This window comes from Lepidochelys olivacea, assembly GCF_965140295.1.
Source record: "Lepidochelys olivacea isolate rLepOli2 genome assembly, chromosome: 2".
Taxonomy (NCBI): Eukaryota; Metazoa; Chordata; order Testudines; family Cheloniidae; genus Lepidochelys; species Lepidochelys olivacea.
In genome coordinates this window covers 77,593,518-77,614,499 of record NC_140412.1, presented here as the reverse complement: position 1 = coordinate 77,614,499, position 20,982 = coordinate 77,593,518, and the positions used below count along the sequence as shown (strand labels likewise).

The 20,982-nt window shown below is 42.3% G+C and overlaps 1 long non-coding RNA gene across 2 annotated transcripts in view; it reads left to right on the top strand.

The window, feature by feature from the left end:
* Nucleotides 1–20,488, top strand: part of LOC311517133 — a 39,071-nt gene extending 18,583 nt beyond the window's left edge. For both annotated transcript variants that reach the window (XR_014710608.1, XR_014710609.1), the window contains one exon: nucleotides 19,613–20,488. This is a non-coding gene — a long non-coding RNA (uncharacterized lncRNA). The remainder of the gene's footprint in view (nucleotides 1–19,612) is intronic.
* The last annotated feature ends 494 nt before the right edge of the window (nucleotides 20,489–20,982 follow it).

Sequence of the window (20,982 nt, the reverse complement as noted above, 5' to 3'; positions counted from 1 at the left end):
TCCCTAAATGCAATATCAGGGGCCAATCCTGCAAACCCTCTCTCACACAAGTCCCTGGGACTTCTCACATGTGCAAGAATTCTCAAGATCAGCTCCTTAATTTGCATATGCTTATGGTATTACTCAGATTTTTGGAGCTTTTCAAAGAGCTTTCAGGGTTCTTGTCTTTCGTGAATTCTCTTGTGTAACCTCTTTCATGACTTCAGAAATTTCTCTAAAACCTGGCTTAAGGACCTTTCGCTTCTTTAAAAGACCTCCTATCTCACAGTGAGAATGCAGAAAGCTCAGCAAAATGGATCACTTTTGGATCAGACATGCAAGCTATCTCAGATGTGTAGTCCTTAGACAAGTATGTGATGTCACACCCCATATTCTTTATGGAAATATACTTATGATATGGATATGGCATAACATTTTATGCAAGCTGGGTCTTGTACAGTATCATCAGAAAGGTTATAATTTACTGAAAGTGATTATCTAGTTTGTATGCATGATCATTTCTATATCTAAAGTTAGGAATATTGACCATGTAACAATTACAACTGAGTGTATTTGGCAAGACACCCACCAGACAACAGGCCATCAGCCTTGGTGGGCCATTAGGAAGAAACAATAAGACTTTGAAGATACTAATCTCTCCCCTTCCTGAGGCATGTCCTGGGATGTAGCTGTGACACTACTAGGTTAGGTGGTCCTGTCATCTGGTACTAAACACCATCAGGGACTTCTAGTAATTTTCCACTAAAAGGAGTGGGAGGTCAAGACTGGGAAACAAAAGATTCTCACCTTATGGAAATCTTATTTAAGGTTGGAGAGTAAGGCGAACAGGACTCTTCTCCATTGCCTTTCTGCCCAAAAAGAAAAAGACTGCTGAAAGTACCTGAAGAGAGAAAGGAACTGAGCTGAGGGAAAGGCAAGGGCCAAGTCCAGACTGAGACAGAGGAGTCTAGTCTGTAAAGAGAAATACCTAGAACTCTAAGCTACAGAAACTCTGCAACTTGCCTAAAAACAAAAAAATTTAGGGTGTGAAATTACTTCTTGAAACCAGTCTCTTTAAGATCTTAAGCTTAGTATGCATGTTTTGTTTTATTTGCTTGGTAATCTGCTTTGTTCTGTTTGCTGTCCCTTATACTGTACCTTTTATAGTTAATAAAGTTGTTTTTGTTTATTATTAAACCCAGTTTGTGCAATTTATAATTAGAGGGGACAAAAAGTTGTGCATATCTTTCTCCACATTGAGGGAGGGGGCAAATTTATGAGCTTAAGTTGTATAGATTTCTCTACAACGCAAGACAACATTATTTTTGGTGTACTTTCCAGAGGGCATTTGCACTTGAGTGATGGTCAATTTCCTAATGGAGTCTTCTCAGAGAGCTGTTTGCAGACTCCGTGTGTTTCTACAGCTGGTGTGTCCCTACCTGTGTGTTGTGTGCTGCCCGAGGCTGGAGAGCCTAATTCAGCAAAACAGAGAGAGGGAGCCCAGACTAGTGGAGCAGGCAGGCTCAGTGAAATCCCAATACATCAGGTGGCATCTCAGATGGGGGATCCAACCCATCACAAAGTCACTCCAGTGAAATCAGTTGATGGGATTGTCTGTATGAGGACTACTCACATAAGGAAGGGTTTGGAGATTCAGAGTACATGTTTGGATTTTATTGATAGCTCCCCCTCACTAGCAACATACATTACTGAGCCTGTGTAATGCACAGTGGCCAAGGCAAGCTAGGGGAAAGTCCAGAGCAGTAACCAAGTGGGTGTGGGTGGTCAGATAGTGCCAGGGAGGTCGATTGGTAGCAGAGGAAGCTCAAAACAATTAGCAGAGTTCTTGCAGGGGTCAGTAACCAGAAGATTCAATCCCAAGAGCCAGACTAGTGGGCTAGGGAGGCCAGGGAAGGCAACAGGTCAACAAGGAAGTATCAGGCAGGCAGGGTCAGGGCAAGAGCAAGGTGGTCTAGGCAGCAACCAGCAGGCAATGGTCTGTTCTCAGACAACTTCCTCATCCTGCACCCAATGAGAGTGCTGCCTCTCCATCCAATCAGGGGCTTGAGATGTGGCTGCTGTGGGTCTTCAGCACTAAGGCTGTTGGTCAGGAGCAGTGGTTCAGAGCACCACTGTGGTGCATTGGCTAAGGATTCCACCACAGGACTTGGTAGAGCTGGGTTCCATACCAGGGTCCTGACAGCAGTTACTCACAAGAGTACTTCAGTCAGCCCATTGGAACCCAGGACATGCTGCCTCCCTTGGACAGGGCAGTGGAGCTGGAATCAGAACTAGAGACCTTGGATGATTTATTTTCACAAAATGACACTCCATTCACAGCTATCCAGAAGCAGACTGAGATGTAGCAAGTCCTTGGTATTTTACCACAAGGTAAAAAATGTTTCTGTGTCCACCAAACCACCATCTGTGCTTCTCAGGATCCCCAGACTAGCCAGTTATCCAAGTAAGCTATAAATTGCTACAGTCAGCTTCCATAGCTGGACTGCTACTGTCACCATCAGCTTGCTTGGAAACTCAGGAAGTTGATTTTAAGGTGAATATGAGAGCACGAGACTTTGGGTGTAAGTCTCACATCAGAATCTCAGATATAGTTCTGGTGTTGAACTGCAATTTCTCTGGGGTAGATTATATTGGAGTCCCAGATAGTTGCCAAGGTTTACCATTTGACCTGTCCAGGGCAACGTTTTATCGTTCCAATTTCAGGATGCACAGTCACTCCCTTTTACAACTGACTTTTCAGGAGCTATAGGACACCTTTGATTCTCTGACATTTCACCTGAAACACTTCCACAATAAAAAGGGAACCAGGAGTCATTTAAATAAAGATTTTAGAAAATGCTTATTCTAAAAATGGTCTCCTATTTTTCTCCCAAACTGCAATCTCTTTTGGTTCTGTCTCTATCAGATGTATAGCAAATTCAAAGAAACCCACTTCAGTGCAAACATTTTAAAAATGAATTGTATGTATTTTGCCAGAAGGGCTAAGTTGTCATAACAACAATATTTCTCATTAAACAAGAGCACACATCGCATGTCTATAGGAAGACCTTCAAAGCATCCAGTAAGACAAAACATGCTGATGAACTGAAAAAACTAAAGCCACAAAAGTACCAATTTTGCATGGACCAATTTTGTGCATTTCACACATGGCAACATAATGCAATTTTCTTAGGCAAGTCCAATTAGAATTTCACATTCATTTGAAAGATAGGGGACAGTCTCCCTGCTCCACTGAAAACAGTAATATAGCTGGGGAAGCACAGGCAGCAGCTTGGCCTAGCCACCTCAATATGTAGCCAGCACAGATCTCCCGACAGTCCCTGATTTTGCAGGACTGTCCTGCTTTGACCCCCAAAACCTGATGTGCTGATTGAAGGGCAGCTTGACTGGGTGACCCATTTGAGAGGGCCCCAGACCAAGTGGTGTTGCAACCTGGCATAGTGTCACTCAAGTTTGGCCCATACACCCCTCTATGGATAGAGATGGAGGAGTGGACCAGCCAAATTTGATCGGTGTTGTGACCGAGTGCACAGGGTTGCAAAGCCACTCAGGTTTGGCCCATCTGCCTTCCCTCTCCATCTGCAAACCTGAGTGACCCTGTCTCATGCTTGAGCCACCCAAAATCTTGGGAGATATGACTCAGGGGGTCCAGGTGGGTACAACCTTGGGGTGGCTAGCCCTGACCAACCGCCCATGCTACCCTGATGCTTTTAGCTCCACACAAGCTAACTTTGGTATGTCCATGTGAGCTTGGAATCACACCCCTAGCTCCAAATGTAGGCATAGCACAAGGGTGAAAAGACTGACCGGAGGGAGGAGGGGGGACTAGCTGGCAGGGAATGCTGAAATTTGGACTCCGAGAACTTTGTTTCAATTGATAATAAACTAGGGTATTACTGGAAGATAAAAGCCTGTGTAGGGTTTATTTAAAAAAAAAAGTCCAAGAAGGGAAACTGAGGCAGGGTGCTGTTGAGCCACACTTCACCAATTCAGCAATGGGAATAGGCAAGACGAACATAGTGGCACCACCACCAAAAGCATGAGATGGATTCCTGGTATTCCTCATGAGTAAGTGCCAGGTCAGGTGGGACATATGCATCTAGATGCTGGGTGATCAGTTGATTAACAGACTCTAAGGATATTTGTGCTCTTGCAGACTCCCTTACAGAACAGTCACTGGACAGGAAGCAGTGTGCCCTGCCTGGCACTTCCTGCAGGAGCAGATTAACCTGGTGCTGCAGATGTAGTTCTGAACAGGAAGAGATTCTTGGTAGAAGTCTCTATGCTTATGAATGCTATGGGCAGATGTTGGGGTCACCTGAAGAGGACAGTAGCCTGGTCTCATTTCCCACCCTCACAGTCAGGATGGGGACTGGCTCCAGCAGAAGGCTTTCAGATATTCCATCCCTCATTCCAAAGTCATCTCCCATTGATTCCTCCACAAGGGCTAGGGATGGTGCAGCTGCTGATTAACTTGTCAAATTGTGATGTTGGTTAGGTCACAATTTAACCAATAAGCAATCTGCTCCCACAAGGCAAAACTCAAAGGACAGACTTGGAGAGAAACAAGTGAACTGCAGGAGAACCAGAGGGCTGGAGGTAGGGACTTAAAGCTGCTTAACTTGATCCAGTGATGACTTTATTGGACTTATCCTCACTAAAATGGTCTTGTGGCTACTGGTAGTCAGAAGGTGTATACGTGCTGCTAAATGGAGAGGGGAAGAACCCCCAAGTTTAGAATAACAGGTATGAAGAATGTGAGAGGCAATGCTGATGGCGCATTCTTCTGGAAGCTATTAAGCTGAGAGGGTGTCATTTTATTTGTATAAGGGGAAAGCCTTAGTTATAAAAACTGTTAAAGTTGACATTTTCCTGAATCAGCATAATGGGCCTTATTATCTGTTCTAGACAAACCACTCTCTGCTTCTTAATCAATACGGTTAAGGACCAGACTGCAAAATAATAAAGAAATATTGATTTCCATTGAGGTGAACTTCAAGATATATTAGGCTGTGAAGTAAAATATTGACTAAGGGTCTTCATGTAAATAAAGGTTGCTTTTGGAGCATATTTCCTGCTAGAAAGTGTTTATTTGGTTGTAGAGCTCAATTGGGTCTGGCTGTGCACAAAGGTAGGAATAGAGGGAATTACAAGCCTCCCCCCACCCAATTCACTCACAATTCCCAAGCTGTCAGGGGGCAAGCCCAAAACCCGCCCATTTATTCTTCTGCAGTGCCTGCACTAGAGGTTGTAACCCATAGATCCCTGCATTCCAGGAAGAAGCATGCCTACCTGAAGTATGAGTCTCCCAGGGGGCTCTTGTACATGGTGCTGGTGCTAGTCATCATAACCTCTTTCCACAGTGCTATAACATAGCACGTGTGTGTATATGTATATACACATTTCGTGTCCTGTTTCTTGGGAAACCTTCATTAGAACAGAGTTTAAGAACAATAATGTCAGCTAAGACAGAATAGGTACACAGAGCCAAATTCTCAGCTGGTGGAAATTGGTGCATCAATTTACACAGACCAACTGCTACTTGATAGTGAAAAATAATTATTATTAATTTGTATTGTAGAAGCACCTAGGAACCCCAGTCATGAACCAAGATCCCACTGTGCTAGGTTGAATAAAATCTGAGAATAGGAGGTCCTTGCCCCCCCGAGGAATTTACAAATACTGCTTGTTTAAGAAAACTTTTATGATGAAAAATAAGTTAAATATTTTCTCATTTATCTTCCCTAGAAAAATAGAGTTTAACTTTAATTATAAAATATTGAGAACTATGCTCCAAGGGTACTTCAAGAAAGCTATAAAGCAAGCTGCTGACTGTCAAAGATGCTCATGAATTTTTAGTATTGCTTTATAAAGGGAACATATTGTGGGACCATGAAAACAAACATCACACTTAATGGATACAGTTGAGACAATGAATAAAATTGGTTATACAACTTGTATCCTTTGACTTGCTTCACTTAACAAAGGATTCATTAGTTCCCATCATTCTAAAACTATTTCCTGAGTAGCAACAAACCATCACTTGAATTTCTTGGAGCTTATTTAGTCACTTCATGACAGTGGGAGTTTCTTCAGGTTGTTATTGGATGATTATGTATATTAAAGCTTCTGTTAGTATTCTAGTGATATATTTTGCTTTCAGGTCATTCAGTTCAATAGCAATACCTTCCACTATGTAATACAGAAGCTTTTAAAATTCAGTTATACATGATATACATTTTGTATTTTTTATACAGACGGTTCCAGTATAAAACTAATTTCTGATACTCCCATAAACTTGCGTAAGGAGATTTGATAGTTGGCTATACCTGGCAAATTTAGGACTCGATTCTTTAGACCTTATTCAGTTTTCACTAAAGCAAATTCCCTTTGTCTTGTACTTATTTATCTTACACTGATGTGACTACATACAATTGTACAGTAACAATGATAATACATAGAAGAGCTATCACGGAGCCAGCAGAAGACATTTTTGTTTTGCAATAAAATTCAGATGAGCAGGGCTGGTTCTGCTGAATTGGAGTCAGTATGAACATGGCCTTTGACTTCCATGGGATCAGAAATGGGTTCCATTCTAGATTATGAGGGCTAGCAATCAAATATTAGGGATTGTATTATTCATTCAGAAAACAGTCACTCTGACATGAGACTTAGAATCTGACAGCATGTTTAACAAGGTTACCACAACTTCAATTACCCTCATATTTGCCTCCGTTTCATAAAGTTCACTTAATGTCTTTTCAGCAAGTTCCACCATCTTTGCTCTTTGGTAAGTTTATTTGGGAACCAAAGGGACATTTCAGATCACTACTTTGCCCATAGCTATAACATTAAACTGACAAGCAGATGTTTGGGGGTTAAGGAAAGAGAAGTAAAAACTATGTTTGTACGCAACTTCCTGTGACCTATACTAGCATGAATTTAGTCTTTTCTAAGAACTGTTTCTCACTGCAGGGCGTATGACATCACAAATGGGAATTGTCAAATAAAAATGTCTCAGTAAGGAGAGCATCAGCACCAATAACAGACATCTAAATATAACAATAAAATGAATGGTTTCGTGAGTAACATCCGATGTAGCTCACGAAAGCTCATGCTCAAATAAATTGGTTAGTCTCTAAGGTGCCACAAGTACTCCTTTTCTTTTTGCTAATAAAATGAATCTACAACTTAAGTAATGTCCACAAACAAAAAGCAATTGGGTAGCAGATTGTTTAGCTACATGCTCTTGCTGTTATGGTCAGAGGAAGCTACCGGGGTCTCCATTCAAAAGTGACTTATCCCACTGTAATATCTGATGTACTGCAGTACCTCTATCTGTAAGTGTCACAGGGTGTACCGGCCCTTGCCAAGCGCTGTAGATGCTCCCTGCCTCAGTGTCCCCTAATGTCAGTGATAAGTTCACCAAGGCTAGGAAACAGTGCTCCTTCTGTGGGGTCTCATTTGTTAAGCAAAGGCCCAATAAAAATACAAGCAAACCTTCATACTGGCATCTTAGCTTGGAGACAGAGTCAGTCAATGTTTCTGTTCCCACCTGGATCTACCACTCCGTTCCAGCAGGGTTCACTCACCTCCCCTGGAGCCAGGAGTCTGCAGAAATCTGTCCATTGAAGCTCTCCTCTTGGACTACATGCAGTTCCTACCAGACTGGGCTTTCTGCCACTGTTTGGGAGTTCCCTGGGAGCACACCTACCAGACCCCTTACTCTAGTGAACTCTCTTGGGAGCTCCTCTCCTCAGGAGCTTCCCATTGCTGGGAAAATCCCTCAGCTGAGCCCTGGTAACCCTTTGTAAAGCGAATTAGCTGTCAACTACCCCTAGGAATTTAATTACTTCCAGGTTTTCTGAGTTGTCTCCTTCTCCCTTACAGCAGCCTGTCACAGGTAGGCTGGTCCCTTCAAGGGCCAGCCTGTGTGACAGGAAGGAATACATATGGTTCTCCAGTACCATGCTGTAGTAACTTAGGTAAGTTTTGACTTTTTCAGAGTGACCAGCTCATTTCTTCTCAATATGTTGGGGGGGAGTTAGTAAAAGACTATTCAAAATAAAATATGAATGAATGTAATTGATTCTAGAAAACGGTGGAATATTTTCTCCCAAATTGAATGGGGGGAAAAACCTCACCCACTATCTTAAATAATAAAGACAACAGCTGAAGTCCCTGGACTTGCACATCTGGCAGATGACAACTATATATATTTCATAATCACACACACAAAAAACCAAGTGATAACCTGTCATTCTTTAAGTTTCATTTATATGCAAGTACATGCAGAATGTGTTTAAAACAAAGGCATCAGTGGAACCCCATCCTCAGCCCTTACTCATGTGAGTAGAATCTGCAAGATCAAGCCTTATGGCAATATTATTAGTGTATTTTAAAAAAAGAAATCTTGACCCTAGCAAAATCAAGCAATATGGATTGTTTTTTAAAAAATGGAAAATAAAGATGAGTAGTTAATCACTTAATCTGATAGTGTTTTGTGTGAATTCAGATATCAACAAGACAAGCCAGATGACAAAAATTACCTTTGACGTGGCTGGGCAAAGTCTCAGCAGCATTAACGGCCACATATTTAGTCAATCATCAAATGATGCCATTCCTATTGAATGATTCTGGTATTAATTGCCTAAATATTTTACCAACTTGGGCTTTGATCCAGCTACCATTCACTTCAGTGGGATTCTCAGTGTATAAAGTTGAGCATGTGCGTACAACTGCAGGATTGGGGGCTTATACTTTAGACTGAGGATTTTAAATGGTGCAGAAGTTTTGTGTTGGCCTAGTGAGCTATCTATTGGTTAACTTCCACCTTGGAGTCAATGGGCAGGGAGAAGCTGAGCTTTGATGTACTCCTCCACGCACTCAGGTGGTACAGAATGCTATAGGACAGCGGTAAATTACTACCCCCATACAAGCAAGGAGGAAAGTCAACAAGACTCAGATGTGCATCTCTGAGCCACAATGCCTCCAGGAGCTACCTCTGGGTTTGGTTCAGCCTACATACCACCCCCTGCTCGGGTTTGTGCTTAAGGTTAAAGTCTAGTCCTAACTGGATGTTCAAGTTTATATTCGTGGGAAATTGTTTGGTACATGTAGTAATCATACTTTTAGATAGGATTATTAGTTGAGATATTGATTGAGATATTTTAGTTTCGTTATTTAGTTTTATTTTAATTATATTTTAGTTGAGATATTCATATTAGTTCCGATATATTATTTGAGATATTCATAAAACTGGGACTTTTCAGCTTGGAAAAGACGTGACTAAGGAGGGATATGAATGAGGTCTATAGAATCATGACTGGTGTGGAGAAAGTAAGTAAGGAAGTGTTATTTACTCCTTCTCATAACACAAGAACTAGGGCCACCAAATGAAGTTGTTAGGCAGCAGGTTTAAAACAAAAGGAAGTATTTCTTCACATAACGCACAGTCAACCTGTGGAATTCTTGGCCCTCACAACATCCTCTGGCAGAGTCTATAACAGGGTTCAAAAAAGAACTAGATAAATTCATGGAGGATAGGTCCATCAGTGGCTATGAGCCAGGATGGACAGGAATGGTGTTCCTAGCCTCCATTTGCCAGAAGCTGGGAATAAGCGACAGGGGATGGATCACCTGATGGTTACCTGTTCAGTTCAGTTAATTCCCTCTGGGGCACCTGGCATTGGCCACTGTTGGAAGAGAGGATACTGGGCTAAATGGACCTTTGGTATGACCCACTATGTCCATTCTTATGTTATGTTCTCTTTCTGTTTATGTACTCAGAGGCAACATAGGAGAGGGTCAGAATTGGGATATGCATCCTATATATTGCCCCCGCCACAGTTAGGGAAGTTCACTAGTCAGCTTCATTCACTCTTATCTTCCATTCATCCTCCCTAGATGTCCGACGCTGTGGTTCTACAAATACAAAAGAATCCTATGTCCTGTCCTTAAATGGCCAAGATGGTGCCACTAACCAGTAGAGTATCCAAGTTTCTGCCAATGAGAAGGAAAAATGGTGCACGCACCCAAAAGAGGAGATTGTTCCATCCTAAAAAGGGATTTGTGGAAATTTGATCTCAAACTCCCCCAGTTCTCTGGGAGAAGTGATGGTATTTCTCAGTACACAGAGACAGCCCCATAATACACTTGGAAAGTTCCCCACAATATGGTATACCAGATGATGGCATAAGGGATGCCTATCCACAGTCCCACGCAGCTTTTGCTGTAAGGACAAGCTGCACTGACAGAAGCCTATATTGGTAAACAGTTAATATGAATATCTCAACTAAAATTGATTGAGATATTTGCTACATTGTCTGAATGTCCCATTGTGATTAACCCTTTGTAAAGGTCATTTTAAATGCACTAGGTACAATATCCCAGAGATTTTTTTATAGGTGATAATCCTTTTTAATTTTCAAAATGTATAGTTCTCATTGGCCATTAATTATCTTCCAGACTGTGGGCTTCCAGCTGAGCCTTATTTTGTCAGTCTCTACTGTTCCACACCTAAACATGAACACAGGTGTCAGATAAGTCAAATTAGTGAGTCATAATCACTCATCCAGTGCTGGACCCTGGCAATACCATACTTTTCTCTCCAGGCCAGAGTAGTGAACAGTCAGAGTTTGTCAATCAAAAATAAATAAGTTGGGATGAGAAAGCATCCCTAGAATAGACTTCTCAATAAAAATATCAGCTAACACATCTGGTTTCTTTGCTTTTGTTTGGTCTTTTTCCTGTTGGGATAATGAGGGATGGGATAGGGAAATGGGGTACCAAAGAGAGAGGCTATTTAATAATTGGCCCATGAATGTGTCTCTGGGGGTGTTAAACTAAAGATTCTTGTGCTTACAGAGGGACACACCAAGATTTTTTTCACAAGCAAATATTATTGACAAATGGAGGTAGGGAGCTCTTTGTGTCAGTGGTTGGATCAGTTGGTTTGTTCTACTTAAGGAGCAGGAAAAAGTGATGAAACTGAGTTTGTTGTTTGCTAATGCTTAATGAGATTTTTATTCACCTCAGCAAAATGTCTTAGCCGAAAGATAAGCAGGACACCATGTTTTCTGTCACTGAGTCACTGCACAGACATAATGGTCAGCACTAGCACGTCTGTTGGAAGAGTTGGAGCCTGGTGTTTAAGAGCAATCACTGTATCCTTCTCATTCTTGTGGTGTTCCTTTGCTGGCTAATAAGTATGCAACGCCACTTGTTTACAGAGGACAACTCTAGTAAACCATTAAGACAACTCCACATTCAGTAACCCCCCATCAATCCAAAAGTTGTCTATGTTACCTTTAAAACATCAGCAGTACAATTGGAAAAAAAATCATATTGCTCCAAAATATGCTGATACTAGCAACATTAGAGTTATTTCCAGTCAATGCCATCATAGGACTGGAAGGGACCACGAGAGGTCATCTAGTCCTGTCCCCTGCACTCATGGCAGGACTAAGTATTATCTAGAGCATTCCTGACAGGTGTTTGTCTAACCTGCCCTTAAAAATCGCCAATGATGGAGATTCCACAACCCACCTAGGCAATTTATTCCAGTGCTTAACTACACTGAGAGTTAGGAAGTTTTTCCCCAATGTCCAACCTAAACCACCCTTGCTGCAATTTAAGCCCATTGCTTCTAGTCCTATCCTCAGAGGTTAAGAACAACAATTTTTCTCCCTCCTCCTTGTAACAACCTTTTATGTACTTAAAAGCTGCTATGTCCCCTCTCAGTCTTCTCTTTTCCAGACTAAGCAAACCCAGTTTTTTCAATCTTCCCTCATAGGTCATGTTTTCTAGACCTTTCATCATTTTTGTTACTCTTCTCTGGACTTTCTCCAATTTGTCCACATCTTTTCTGAAATGTGGCGCTCAGAACTGGACACACTACTCCAGTTGAGGTCTCATCAGTGCAGAGTACAGTAGAGAATTACTTCTCGTGTCTTGCTTACAACACGCCCGCTAATACATCCCAGACTGATGTTTGCTTTTTTCTGCAACCACGTTACACTGTTGACTCACTTAGCTTATGGTCCACTATGACCCCATATCCCTTTCCTCAGTACTTCTTTCTAGGCAGACATTTCCCCTTTTGTACGTGTACAACTGATCATAACTTCTATAACCCATTAAATGTACTGCAGATAAAATAGACTTAGCTTGAATTTATAATCATAAATATGTTATTGTGAAGGGCAAGCCTGTCAATATATTTTTATAGCTCTGCCTCAGGTATGTGTATGAGTATTAGAGCTGTTTTGAAAAGTTTCCAATGTGTTTTCCAACTGGAAAATGCTGACTTATCACAATTGAAGTGTTCTACAGGAGCATGTTTTAGATGTTGGATTTTCCTGCAAAACAGAAATTGTGAGTTATGGCGAGCACTAGTGAGGATGTGTTCAGCAAGACACTTATGTGCTTAAGTCATTTGCTGAAGCAGGTCCTTTAAGATACATGTATACCCTCAGTGTTTAGAAGGCTTGTGCTGTTGTGTAAATTGTATGTATATATTATCAGGTTGCTACTTGAATGGAGACAATGAGGTTAATTACATATTGCATCATTTTTTAAAGTGTACAAATCCTCTTTACAATTCTGAAAGCTATTCAAACAAATCTAGGAAAACCTGTGAATATTATTGACAGATGGATCCAGTTTACAAGAGCTGCAGAAGAAAACCATGAGTGAAGGAGACAATTTTTTTTGGCTGGAACAATTAAAGATCCATTGATTGCTGAGCATAATTGCTGAGCGCCTTTAGTGTTCTGGGAGGTACTGCAGTGATTCTGTGGCTCCATAGACTTTATGGAAAAATTCACATAGGCCCAGATCCTCAAAGATATTTAGGTGGCTAACTTCCATTGAACTCAATGGCAGTTAGATGCCTAAATATCTTTGATGATCTGGGCTATAAACTTCACAGCTACCAGAACAAACAACTCAGGACTTTCTGCTCCAGAAACTGCTTACAGCTAGAATAGTTCATTTAGCTCCAATACTTGTATTAGGGCTTACATCCTGTGCACAGGTTTCAGAGTAGCAGCCGTGTTAGTCTGTATCCGCAAAAAGAACAGGAGTACTTGTGGCACCTTAGAGACGAGCAAATTTATTTGAGCATAAGCTTTCGTGAGCTACAGCTCACTTCATTGGATGCATGCAGTAGAAAATACAGTGGGGAGATTTTATATTCACAGAGAACATGAAACAATGGGTGTTACCATACACACTGTAAGGAAAAGGACCTAGAGGTGACAGTGGATGAGAAGCTGGATATGAGTCAGCAATGTGCCCTTGTTGCCAAGAAGGCCAATGGCATTTTGGGATGTATAAGCAGGGGCATAGCGAGCAGATCGAGGGACGTGATCGTCCCCCTCTATTCGACATTGGTGAGGCCTCATCTGGAGTACTGTGTCCAGTTTTGGGCCCCACACTACAAGAAGGATGTGGATAAATTGGAGAGAGTCCAGCGAAGGGCAACAAAAATGATTAGGGGTCTGGAACACATGACTTATGAGGAGAGGCTGAGGGAACTGGGATTGTTTAGTCTGCAGAAGAGAAGAATGAGGGGGGATTTGATAGCTGCTTTCAACTACCTGAGAGGTGGTTCCAGAGAGGATGGTTCTAGACTATTCTCAGTGGTAGAAGAGGACAGGACAAGGAGTAATGGTCTCAAGTTGCAGTGGGGGAGGTTTCGGTTGGATATTAGGAAAAACTTTTTCACTAGGAGGGTGGTGAAACACTGGAATGCGTTGCCTAGGGAGGTGGTAGAATCTCCTTCCTTAGAAGTTTTTAAGGTCAGGCTTGACAAAGCCCTGGCTGGGATGATTTATTTGGGGATTGGTCCTGCTTTGAGCAGGGGGTTGGACTAGATGACCTCCTGAGGTCCCTTCCAACCCTGATATTCTATGTTTCTATGATTCTATGAGAGTGATCAGGTAAAGTGAGCTATTACCAGCAGGAAGGGCAGAGGGGGGGAGGAGGGAACAAACAAAAAAACCTTTTGTAGTGATAATCAAGGTGTGCCATTTCCAGCAGTTGACAAGAACGTGTGAGGAACGGGGGGGGGGGGAGAGAAGGGTGGGAAATAAACATGGGGAAATAGTTTTACTTTGTGTAATGACACATCCACTCCCAGTCTTTATTCAAGCCTAAATTAATTGTGTCCGGTTTGCAAATTAATTCCAATTCAGCAGTCTCTCGTTGGAGTGTTTTTGAAGGTTTTTTTGTTGAAGAATTGCCACTTTTAGGTCTGTAATCGAGTGACCAAAGAGATTGAAGTGTTCTCCGACTGGTTTTTGAATGTGTTAAGTCTTCACGTCTCATTTGTGTCCATTTATTCTTTTATGTAGTGACTGTCCAGTTTAGCCGATGTACATGGCAGAGAAGCATTGCTGGCACATGATGGCATATATCACGTTGGTAGATGTGCAGGTGAACGAGCCTCTGATAGTGTGACTGATGTGATTAGGCCTTATGATGGTGTCCCCTGAATAGATATGTGGACACCGTTGGCAACGGGCTTTGTTGCAAGGATAGGTTCCTGGGTTAGTGATTCTGTTGTGTGGTGTGTGGTTGCTGGTGAGTATTTGCTTCAGGTTCGGGGGTGCTGGACTCCATCTTGCAATACCAGTGTTTTTCCACTGTTTGGCATAGGAACCAAGCTTTGAAACAAAGAGTTCCTGCATATGCAAAAGCTATTTAAGGCAGGGAAGTGACATCATCGTGGTAATTAACTAACTCCCTGCCCCAAAGAGTCTTCTAAGGAGCCCAGGATCCTGCCTCTCCCGCACATGGCTTCTCCTTTAGAACATGAAGTCTCTCTGACCTACAGTCAGCATTCTTCACCTTTGGCTAGTCTGGCAGTCAACAAGCCTCCATAAATTTGTCTTTTTGTTCCTCTCTGAGTCCCTCTCTGAGTCTTCCCTCCCTCTCTTTCCTCCCTCCTCCTCCCGCAATTTCTCAGCCTTTGTGTTTTTAAAGGGCTGCATCAACCTTTGGGTTCTTTGTTCTGCTTCAAAACCCCATGCCCGCAGATCACCTGGAATATAACTGGATTCTTCCAGCTCAGGCACCCTCTTTAACAAACCCATTGTCCTGATAGAGCAGCGTCATTACAATTTTAATGGTTCCTTTTGTTTGTTCTGTAGCTTTTTCCAGGTAGGGTGTATGATACGTGACAGGGGACTTGTCTGACTATGATTGATTTACTATGCATTGGAAGTGGAGTTATACAAAGAGTTCATAAAATAACCAATTCATAAATTGTACATAGGCAGGTCTTCCAGATGGTCACATCTGGCTTTTGTACTACTTGGAACACTGCTAAAATCAAGCCTTGGCTCTTTATTTTTATGCCTACACAGATAGTGCTGTATAAAAACACTCAAACAGTGTGTTGAATAGTTGGGATTAAGTGGCCAAATCCGGCAGCCAATGGAATTAATCAAATGAGTGATATATGTAAAATCCACCCCAAGGTTTTGATCATTCGTTTATTTATAATTTCTATATTTAACAGTTATTAAGGAAAGCATGCTTGGGGCAAGGAATTGATATCTCTGTTTCTCATGTGTGAACTGGGGATATTTGCCATCTCTTTACAGAGGGAGAGAAGCTCCTTGTGCCCATTCTCCACTCCACCACCACAATGCACAGGAGTCAATCACAATTTTATTCAAATTCCCTAAACTGAACATGGTATAATACAATACTGTACATTGTATTTCACTTTGCAGCTTGTCTGTTATAAATGTGTAAGCCAAATGCTCCATTTGCAATGCTTGAAGAAAGCAACATTTCCAAAAGTTTATGTATTATACATTTTATTTGTATAGCTGAACATCTGTTGAATCAAACATTTTCCTGAAAGATTAACATGGATAGATTTTTTTAAGGTTCTTTCAGGAATAAGAACTGTTTATGGTTAGATAAGCTCTGGAAATATAACAGATGATTGTACTTGCAACTGAATAAGAATCTGTGATTTATAATTCAGGAGATTCAACTTCTTTACATGAGTATAAAGAATTATAGAAATATACATCATCTCCTGACTTCAAGAACATCATCGTACACCATATAGCCAGTTGCAAGCTTTTTTGCTGATTAAAAGAAGACTGGCATTTTCTACCCTATTTTTAATCCTCCACAATGGATACTTCTAAATTCTCACTCTCCAAAGTTCTATGAGTGGAGTTTAACTACAATTCCTACAGTAAAAAAATTAATTGGACCAAAGTCTTTTGCTTATTCAACTCCATGGCTCTAGAATTCTCTTCTGGATAATCAGACGTAAAGAACATGGCCTAAGTCATTCAAAGTGAGCATATTTTGTTATTAGAGTGCACCACATACAGTAGGTAGATTAGATTTGTGTGACAACAGTGCATTATTGTTGTAAGGGAGGGATATAAGAGTCCTGTTAAGATTGTCTTTCTTCCATCACCTTCTCCTTCCCCACAATTTGATTCACACAGACTCACACACTCAGTACATCTGCTCTGTGATCTATCCTACCCTTACATCCTTCAGCCAAAGATCCTTTTGAATAGAAAGTGATTGGTTTTATATGCCTTTGTTTCTTGATACACAAATGTTCCCGTATTCTGCACCCACATCACCGCAAATTATGATCACAATATTTCATCATAGTCAGATGCTCAATAATTTACACACACACACCAATGCAAACAAAATGTAATCAAGCTATTTCTCCTTCACACTGGGAAGAGAGAGTGAAACAGATTGGTTTTTTTCCCCCTATTTTTTTAAATACTTGGGAGATTCAGATACTATGGCAATGAGGGCCATATAAATAGGAAGGATGGATAACTACTAAGGAAAAACAAGGTGCTGTAGAAAGTGGGAATAGCTAAGCACTTTTTCTTCTGAGTCAGTACTGAACCAAAGCTCCAGCATAGTGATAGGGGGCACCAAGCTGTTGGAGTTGACACCTTCTCTACTGAGGATGTTAAACCAAACTCATGACTATAGCTGGACAAAAAAATGTTGACAGAAGAATATTCCATCATTTTCACTGAAATGAAAACATTGTATTAGAATGTGCCAATTTTAATGAAAACTTTGACACAAAAATATTGAAACAATAAAAAATTGAAATGGACTGTTTTCTTTCAGCTTTTGTTTACACGACAAAATTGTTGACCTAAGTTATATCAGTTACAAGGCACCACAGTAATTAAATGGTTTTTGCGTGTCCACATTACAGTTCTTGTGTCAGTAGTGCACATCCTTACGACTAGTACTTGCATCAATGCAGAGAGCAGTGCACTCGTGGGTAGCTATCCCCCTGAGCAACTCACCACCATCTAGTGCAGGATGTTCTGGGAAGGTTTTGCAATGTCTCATGGGGCCAAATGAGTTGCGCGGGGGTGACGGGTAGAATGATTTCAACATCCCCTAATGCAGCGTTCCACGTTCTGTAATTTCATCTGCATGCCATCATATTTCATGCCTGTTTTCAAAATCCCCACAAACCCGCACATCTCTTCTCACTGTCCACCATCTGTGTCAGAAGCTTAAATCCTGCACAGCTCTGCACTATTGTGATGACCACTGCGAGAATGGCGTGCCTGATCCTGCAGTAGTTGCAGAGCTGCCAGAGGAGAACATGGTGATTCCTTGGAGGCTAGACTGCTGTGGGATATAGAAGCAAAAGTTGTTGGTGCATTCATGGAGATGATGGCGCACCAGTTCTGGGCCTGAGAAACAAGCACTGATTGCATCATAATGCAGCTTTGCGATAATGAGCCGTGGGTGCAGAACTTCCAGATATGCAAGGCTACATTTCTGGATCCTCACGCAGAACTTGCCCCGGCCCTCCAGTGCAGCGACACCAAAATGAGATCTGCACTGACAGTCGTGAAGTGAGTGATCACTCTGTGGAAACTTGCAATTCCCAATTGCTACCACTCAGTCAGGAATCCATTTGGAGTTGGGAAACCCACCATGGGGGTGGTTGTGCTGAAAGTGTGCAGGGCCATTAATCGCATCCTGGTCTGAAGGACTGTGACCCTGGGCAACGTGCAGGACATAGAGGATGGTTTTGCAGCAATGGGGTTGCCAAACTGCAGTGGGCCAGTAGATGGCATGCATATCCCTATTTTGGCACCAAACCACCTTTCCAGAAAGGGCTACTTTTCTATGGTATTGCAAGCGCTGGTGGATCACCGGGCCACTTTACTGACATCAGTGTGGGCTGGTCAGGGAAGGTGCATGACACACACATCTTTAAAAACACAGGACTGTTCAGAAAGCAAGCAGGAACTTTCTTTCCAGACTGATGGATTACCACTGGGAATATTGAAATGCCAATAGCGATCCTGGGAGACCCAGCCTACCCTTCGCTCCATGGCTTATGAAGCTGTACACTGGGTACCTCGACAGCATCAAAGAGTGCTTCTACTACAGGCTGGGCAGATACAGAATGATAGTTTAATGTGCCTTTGGTGGTTTGAAAGGTCGCTGGTGCTGCCTACTCTCAAAATTGAAAAAAATATCTCAATGGTTATAGCTTCCTGCTGTGTTCTGCATAATATCTATGAAGCAAAAGTTTCCACTGGGGTGGAAGTGGGATGGCTGTCTGCTGATTTTGAGCAGCCAGATATCAGGACTATAAGAAGAGCTCAGTGTGGAGCTATTAGGCTCCGGGAAGCTTTGGAAGACCATTTCAATAGTGAACCACAGTAATGTGTGTTGCTCCACTGTGCTGTACCTGGCACTGCCCTTCCCAATATGAACCTTATAATGAGTGCTGTGTTTGAAGTAATATAACATTGCAAAGGCACTTATTACTGTTATCTGTGACTGATGTCAGCCCCAGCCAGCATATGTTGTGAATTAATAAAGATGAATTAAGTTTCCGTAAATACTTTTACTCCATACTCATGCAGACAGACACATTTGTAATGGATTGGACTTAATCAAAAAGGGAAAAGAACTTTTGAAGGGGACATAACACTCATTTCCATTTCACAAACACATACACTGACTGGTGGAAGACACAGTTGGTGTATGTGCAGCTGTGATTGCCAGTATTCTCCCCTGGGGTGGAGTAGGGGTAATGTAGCAGCAGTGGACTGTGGGAGAGGGGGTGGAGGGAGGGCCTGGAATGCAGTTCTCTATGGGCTTCAGATGAAGGCAAGCATGGGACAGTGGAAGCTAAAGGTCAACAAGGATCCACAGCATGTCTGTTAGTGAGTAGCACTAATATCTCCTGCTGCATGTCCCTCTCCTTTTCCTGCACCAATCTCCTCTCCATTCTATCCCTGGCCATTTTGTCCAGGAGGGTGATCCTCCAAGCTCTGTGCTCGGTATCCAAAGCAGCAGAGGCTTGCAGGATCTCTTGGAACATGTCATCCAATGTCCTCTTCAATCTCCTTTGCAAATCACCCTTTGTCCCTTCTTGCCCTTTTCTCCTTGTCTACCCTTCCCTTCTCCGCAAACCTCACCATAACTGGGACTCACCCTGACCTGTGTGCCAGCCCAGGGACAGTGAGAAAGAGGTGTGTGTAACTTTTGTGATTCATGCCTGTGAGTGCACTCATAATACCGTCTCTGTTCTTTCTTTCTTTCCCTTTTGTAGATGTGCCCTTGAGAACACACTCCTCCACATGGACAGAGTGTTACCTAGCAGCTCTGTGTTCTTGGGGAACCAGGGCACAGTACCCAGCCTGTCTGACTCAGAAAAGACCTCGCCAATCCCAGCCTCTGCTTGAACCAAATCTGCATCAGAAGAAAGATTTACAAAAAGCAATGAAAAGGCAGTGGGAGACACACCTAAATCCCTGGGATAAGGATGACAGGATTAAGGAAACTTCCCTAGCCTCATTTGCATCAAAGATGGGACAAAGAGGCATCTCCATGAGCATACAGAATGGAGAACAGAGATTCCAATGCAAGAACCACATGGAACTCTGGGACCAGAAAAGCAGGGAAGCACTGCATGATGGGGATCTCTGCTTCAGATGTCAATGAACCCATGCCTGTACACACCCAGCTCAGTAATTATCAGACCAATTCTAGTAATAAATCCTTTATTGGTAACCAAAATAGTGAAGCTCCCTAATTGCATTGTGAGCTCCCTCCAAGAAACACCGCCCATAGCCAGAAATGATCAGCTCCCATTGTCTAGCCTGAACAAAACAACTTTGGTATACTTCCATGAGCCATCAATTTACACATAAACAAATCTAGTGTTCTCCCTTGAACCATTGTTGTTTCTTTACAAAAACCCCTATCCATGCTCAAGTAAGTGTTCAAGCCTGGATCCAAAATCTGCATCAGTTCCATTGGGACTTAATCTTCTCCTGACTGATTATGCTGGGGGCTCTGCCTGTCTCCAGCACTCCGGACCCTCAGCTACCACCACTTGGGAACCCCAATTAATTCAAGAGCTCTCTCTCTCTTGCTCCAGGTATAGCCTTCTGACCCTGACTTGTGTGATCAGTTATAGTTTTCTAAACCTGACTTTTATAATCAAATTTAAGTTAGATTTAATATTATAACTGTTTTGTTTGTTTGGCTCCCCTATGGTTATTACCTGGCAATAAAGAACTTTCATGATTAAGCTGGTTGCTTCTCTCTCTCATGGGTGTTTTTTGGTTTCCTCATTTGCTCTGCAGCAATGCTCCTCGTACCTGAGCTAAAAGATCCCTGCAGCACCAAAAAATCCTGTGGGGTTTGCTCAGCAAGTGGGTTACTACCAGCACAATTGTAACATGAAAGTAGGGATAGGGATGTGCTGAATCTGGGGCATATGAGGGAGGCAGCTTGGAAGTGCTTCTCGACCCAGTCTGCTCAGGCATATTCTATTCTGGTGCAGTGCCCATGGCATATGAGGGTGACAGCTTTGAGGTGCTGTTCGACTCAGCCTGGTGAATCCAAGGGCCTATGAGGGTGACAGCTTGGAAGTGCTGCTAGAACCAGTCTACTGAGTCCAGGGACATATAAGGG